The sequence below is a fragment of the Arachis hypogaea genome, chromosome 12 (assembly GCF_003086295.3).
Source record: "Arachis hypogaea cultivar Tifrunner chromosome 12, arahy.Tifrunner.gnm2.J5K5, whole genome shotgun sequence".
NCBI classification, from domain to species: Eukaryota; Viridiplantae; Streptophyta; class Magnoliopsida; order Fabales; family Fabaceae; genus Arachis; species Arachis hypogaea.
In genome coordinates, this window is record NC_092047.1 from 105,878,723 (window position 1) to 105,886,089 (window position 7,367).

Here is a 7,367-nt window from a genome sequence, read left to right on the forward strand (position 1 = left end):
CGGTTCGAATCGACCGGCCAGACCAGTTGAACCGAAAACTGGTAGTTACAACAACTCGGCAATAAAAAATCGCCTTTTTTAAAAATGGGTCTTAAATCAATAAACCGGCTAAAACTTGTTGGATTCGATCAAACTGGGACTAACATGGTTTTGAAAACAAGAGGTATACGACACCGTTTTAACAATCATGAACAAAAAAATCGAAAAAGTCCTAACTTCCCTCAGCCATCTCGCCTCTCTCTCAACGCAACAGCCTCTGTTCTTCCATCTCGCCGCCGTCTTCAACCAGTCCAGCCACCGTCACCGGCCGCGCTTTTCCCGCGTCATCGCAATGCCTCTATTCGCCGTGCTTCCGTGTCTGTTGTCGAGCTCTCCCTCTATTTCTCCGTGCTTTTGTAAGAATTGAAAAAATTAGTAAGCCATTTAATTAAAATAAAATAAAAATAATTTAATTGTCTGGGATTGAATGAAAATAATAAAATATTAAATTAGAAAAATGTGATGGAGAAAATAAAATTTACTATAAAAATCTAATTAATCGCGAAATGACGCATACCGGCTTAAATCTGTCTGACTTCGTGAGTGAGAAAATTTAATTAATGGGTAAATAAATTTAAGAAATAGAATTTTATAAATTAAAATGATAAAAATAATTTAGAATAAAAATTCGGACAATTATTTTAAAAATTTTGGCCCAAAGTTTGGTCAAACGAACCAAAAATTCAACCGGATTCAAGTTGGGTAATAAGAGGCATTCAGCCTCATTACTCAGAAAGGAGAGGGAGAGAGGCACTGAAGTGAAGAGGAGAAGAAACTCCCACTTAACACTATTCACCTTCTTCTTCTCTTGGCCATAACTTTCTCTCTGGAACTCCGATCGTCGCACTGTGTGCGGTCACGCATTCGTCTCATCGAGCTCTTTGAATCTATCAAAGTGGTAAGAAATTCTGAATTTCTTGTCCATTTCTCCCTTCTCCTCATTTTTGCGAATTTAGGTTTTGTATGTTGAGAGATTTTATGATTTTGATGATTTAGGAAGTGCTCTAGTATGAGCTATTACTGGGTTTCATCCCTATATGCAGTGGGTAAGGTAAGAAAACTCTAAACTCTTGTGGTTTATTGAATTTGTGAACCCTAGTATTGATTGTGGTGAATTGTATGGGATTAGATTAAAATTCATGTTGAATTAGCAATTTGGAGTGATTGAAGTTGGGTTTTTGGTAGCTAAGTGATAAACCACAATTTTATGGTAAATTTTGTATTGAAATGAGTAGATTTTATCAACTTATCTTGTGTTTATTCACTAAAATAGCATGGTTTTGTGAATTTCTCCTAATTATGCTTAATGATTAAAAACATACTTTTTGGACCCTTAAATCGCTAAATTTAATTCACTTCTATTTCATTCAATGCCTTGATGTGTTTGTTGAGTGATTTTAGGGTTAGAATGCAAGGATGGTTTGAGGAAATAAAGAAAAAGCATGTAAAAGTTGAGAATTTATAAAAAAAAAAAAATTAAGTTCTGGAAATCTGACCAGTTGCGCGTACACATGTCTCATGCATACGCATGACTTACATTTCGCCCAACTTGTACGTACACATGCCTCATGTGTACGCATGATTTATTTAAGTAAACACGTGGGTCGTGATTTCAAGCCAATTTGGGCCCAATCCAACTCATTTTTTATGCTTTTGAACCAAGGATTGAAGGAGGATCAACCAAGTAGTCATTTACATCATATTTTAAGATAGAATTTTAGAGAGAGAAATTCCCTTAGATGTAAATTTTAATTATTGTTCTTGTGTAGTTATCTTTACATTTGCTTCTCCTATTGGCTCAATTTACCTAGTTTCTCTTGTAAGTTTCTTTATTTTGTCTATTTTAGTTATGAACAATTTTTGAATTTCAATTTTCTTTAATGCAATTTGAGATTTTTCATGTTTAATGTTGCTTATTTGATTGGTTATTGTTGCCTTCTTGTTTTGATAATTGTAGCTTTCATAATTCTTGCAATTTGCCATCTTTTACTTTTATGCATCTTAAGTGTTTGATGAAATGCTCCTTTTAGTTTTAGAGTAGATTTTTGCATTATTGGCTTGGGTTGGTAACTTGGGTTGAGTTACTAATGTCTAAGTCGATTGATAATTTGAAGATCTTAATTAGTCTTGTTTCCATTGACGCTAGTCTTTTACTAAGTTAACTAGTGAGTTGTTGCTGAGGTTGTTTGTACCAGAAATATGGTTATCGCGAGTTACTCTGTCATATGCCGCCGTCGGGCCCACCATCCAACTGCTGCTGCCTTTGCTCTGAGCCGTTGTTGCAGCGAGTGTTGTTGTCGTTGCTGTTGCTCAGTTTAGTCGTTCCACTTTTGTATGATAAGCTCTTCCTTGTTCCAAACTTTGTTAGTTGTTGTTCTGTTATATGTTGCTATGGTTATTGCGATATTAATGCCTTAGGATCGAGTTTTGGTTACTGTATGTTGGCGAATTTAAGTTGCTGCGAATATAGTGGAGCTGTGGTTGTGGCTGCCGCTGATTTTGGGCCGAGAAAAAAAGGATTTCTTTGATGCATTTGGTTTATGGGTTTCGACTATTTGAGGTAGGGACATTTTTCTTAAACTTATTTTACTTTTAAGAGTTGTTACAAGTCGATATTAATGCAAAAAAATATATTTTTGTGATTCTGGTAAGTCTTATGGACTGAATTGAGTTGCTCTGGATGATTGTAATTGTTTGTCTGGTGGAATTATTGACTGTTTGAGAATGTTGAATATTTTGAGTTATTAATTTTGTTAAATTGGCGGTTGTCGAATTGGTTTTCTTCAGATTTAAAAAACATTGAAAATGAGTTGATTTTTGAAAATATTTAATATTGGAATTTAGTTTAGTTCTGAAAATGATTTGATTTTAGAAAATATTTAATATTGAAATTTGGTTTAAAACACATTTAAAAATGATTTGATATTTGGAAATGGTTTGATTATTGAAAATGATTTGTAAATTTGGAAATGATTGAGAAGGATTTGAGTAATGTTTGGATGGGATCCAAGAAGAGTGGCAGAGTCCGAGTTTTAGAGAAGATGTTGTCAAAATTTTTATAGAAATCGGAAGCTTTGTTTGAAGTGATTATTTAGAAAGATTTAGTTTTAAGGATTATATGTTTTAAATTTGATCTATTTAGAAAATAATGAACTATGTTTTGAGTTTAAATTATTGATGAATGAAATGTGAGGTCTGATAATGAGGAATGATGATGGTAATAATAATGAATTTGAGACTCAATGAAATATGAAGTGATATGAATTAATGATGATAATGACATTGATATATAATAAATTAAAAGTATATGTGACTTGCAAAATTGAGACAAATTATTGATCGTCTGTACGTAAGATGTGACTGGACAATTATATATATATATATATGAATTTGAGCTTGGGATTTTGTCTCTCTCATGGATGAGCTTGGGATCTTTTTTATGGATATTGTTGATGCCCGTACAGAGGGACTGTCCACGGTTAGCTACCAGGACATGTAAGGCTGACTATATAACCGATAGATGATATCATCAGCTATAGGACAGGTATACATCATGTAACACCCTAACTTTCAGCACGTCATGATCATACCAAAAGCAAGGCGTTACTGACCTGTTTTCCTTATTTACTATTTAATATTGAGCCTTTAGTTTGATACCGCGTTTCGATTTTTAAGAAAATGCCGGAAAATATTGTTTCTCATTAATCAAAATCAATCATCAAAGAACACACAGGTAATAGTAATCACTTAATTAGTAATAATGATAAATATTATACAAAAAAATTCAAAAGAAATTCAGATACAATTCATATCCCTCGGTATAAAATAAAATCTTAAATAACAAAGGCGAGGGAATTATATGAAAATAACTCGACACATAAACTTAACTTAAATAAAACTCCTAATCGCCTGCGGCTTCAAACTGAGTCTCCGAGCCTGTCACTGAAAGGGTGGAAGATTTTGGAGTGAGAACAAACCACTAGTTCTCAGTAGGGAATAGGAATGCCGCACTAAACAGAGTAAATACAAATAGCTAATTCATATCATAAAAATAATTTCACTTAAAATAGTTTCAAGTTCCTTCCTTTAATTCACGTTAATTAAACAAAATTCCAATCACATTAACAATTCCTTATCCATAAACATCATTTCTAAATACATTATTAAGACCACAACACAAACAAGTAAAATATCCATAAAGCACGTAAGCACATCACCAAAACAACAGCACAAACACAAATAAATAAAATAAAGCAAACACAATCAAATGTAAATGCGCAAACAAGATGATGCATGCCTGTTCCTAGCGCAGGCCATGAGCTCATGCGTCGGTTGTCTACCCGCAACCCGACGTTACTCGGAGTGAACCCCGAATATGGTCCCTTTACTGTGTCAATTAGACACATTGGCATCACAGTTACCCGTGTCAATTAGGCCTCATTATAATAACAGTTCAATGTGTATCACAGTAAGGAACAGTGCTATCAATTAGGCGAACATTCCCGCATTAGCAATCTCAGGCTATCCGTTAGGCGGGCAATTTCGCATTAGCAGTTTGGCACAGGGCCGTTTAACATACAATTCTCATTTATTTATTTCATTCATGACTTTTCATTTTCTTTCATTTTATTATACCTCCACATCACCAATTACATACTCATACCTTCACATCACCATATTATTAAACATGCCTCCGCATCACCGCTTAACTATACATACCTCCGCATCACCAATTAACTTTAAACCCTTCCTAGTTGTTATAGTACTACTGGTTTAAAAGCAAAACTTGGTGTTGAGGTAATTTGGTTACAATTAAAACTTGTACCATCTCTCTTAAAATTCTGTTATTGTTTTCTAAGAAAATGCAGAAAAACAACAGGAAGTAGTAAGTTTGATAAATTCCTTAAAAATCCAATTTTCATCCATTGCCTTTCAAAATTCACGACCTCAAACAAGACTCTTTTAGCTTTTCATTGAATCAAATTCCAGATTAATACCATGTCATATGAAAAAGTTATGAAGTGAGAAACACAACTATGCCTTTTAGAATTCGATTTCCAAAATCCAGTGAGCTACCCATACTCTTTTTAACATATCTACTTGGTTAAGTAGGGTATCGACATGAAATTTAAAATGAAGATTGTGGACACAGGAAGATTGAAAATGCCGTTGGTTTTAGCTCAAATACTTACCAGAATTGAAAGTTAAGGGAGTTGGAAGTTGGTGCTTCTGCAGTAAAGAAATAGAATTTTCTGCAGAAACCATCAATCTTCAAAAATTCATTTCTCCCAAACCACTCATTAATAAATTCTGAATTTTTTATGAGATGCTCAAAACACATTAAAGTTTCATGCAAAAATAGTTTCATTCAAATATATGACCTGGGATGCTCCCAGAAATTGATTCTTTCTACTGTCATATATGCAGAAATTCTGCCTTAAGCATTTTCAACAACCTTACTTATCAAAAACCACATTTGAACTTATAACCCTTCCAAAATCACACGTTTAACCTCTTTCCAGTTATTCAAAATTGTCTTCATTGCCAACACAGCCCAAGAATCCAGAATCAATAATTCACACGATGTCAAGTACTTAAGCATCATCAAACCTTTTCTTTTCTACACTATGCCAAGCATAATTTTCCATATACACTCATCATCATTCAAACACATAATAACTCATCAATTCACACCAGCAAGCTCAGCAACAAAAGTAACACCATTTATTCTATCCCTTACAACATTCAGTATGCACAATCATCAAATCAATCACCAACTACAGTTATAATTCAACTCAATTCCGTCAATTATTCACATAAAGCAACCATAAACCATTTGCAGTTACTCTTTTAATTTTAGTTTTCATAAGTTAAAACCTTTACTTTTAAAACAAATCCCCTACCTCAGTTAGTCGAAACCCACAAGGTTAGGCGTGACTCCAACTTCGTTCTAACTCGCAGCAGCAGCAGCAGCAACAACAACTTTAAACCGAATCATTAATAGCAATGCCATCGAACAATTTGTAGTGGTATTGGCATAACTCTAACATATTAACATCTCAACATTCTCAATCAACCATGGAAGCAGAATGGTAATAATGAGGGTTTGGGAACAAGGACAACTTACTAAAACTTGAAAAGAACAGAGGAATGGAGCAGCAGCAGTAACAGCTTTGTTTAAGCACATGCAACCCCACGGCCACCATCACGGCAGCAGCGACTTCGGTACACAAAAGGGGAACCAAAATCAGAGACAAGACTGAGTAACTAACGGAGACGGTGGCTTCGCAATAGCTGCGCGGCCTTCCTCCTCCCTTGGACAGCGATGCGGCACGGCAGCAAGGGGCTAGCACGGCTTCTCTCTCTCTCCTCGCGTTCGCCTCTTTCTCTCTCCTCTGTTGTTGACGACGATGGCGGCTACTGGCAGTGGGTTGGACGCAGCTGGGCGACAACGTGACGGGCATGAACGGCGAGCCCAAGGCCCGCAGTGGTGGCGCAGCTCCTCCCTCTCCTCTTCTCCCTTCCCTGTCACAGCTTCACTCTCAGATCTCTCTCTTTTCTTTCTTGCTTTTTATTTCTATTGCTGTATGGTAGCATTTTAAAAGAAATGAGAAGCGGTGTGGCGGTGAGAAAGAGTAAATTGTGGCTTATTGAAGAATGAACAGGTGGTTGGAGGGGTATACATGTGTGGGTGTTTTAGAAATTAGGATTAGGATTAGTGGATTAGACATTAGGGTTTAGAATTGGGAATTTAGGATTTGAGTAGAGTTTTAATTTAAAACCAAATTTAATTAATATAATAATTAATTTTAAAAACACTTTATTTTTCAAATTATAAATTATTTTTAATTAAATACTCTAATTTATAATTTAGAGATAAATAAATAATATTAATCAAAACTTTTAATTATTTAATTTAAATTATATACAAAACTCTCTTTTATTTCCAATTACTAAAACTTTGAATTTTAATTTAGCAAGAACCATTAATTTCAGTAAATCAAAAGTATCTAATTATACTTAAAATTTATATAAAACCAAATTAATTTAAAACATGAAGTCTCATAATCTTTCTAAAAAGAAAATCATATATATAATTATAAATAATTCATTATTTATTTTCTAAAAATCCGGGGGTTTACACATCATATGTATTTGTATGTTTTGCTTGAGTGTGCATTATTTTAGTTTGCCTATTTGTTTAACTATGCTTATCTGTTATTTGCCATACTTGATGTATTTGTATCCTATCCATATTTTCCTTATTTGTATTGTATGTGTGTGCAACTGAAAGATCCCTCATGCTAGTGGTGGTGAAGCTGGGGGTT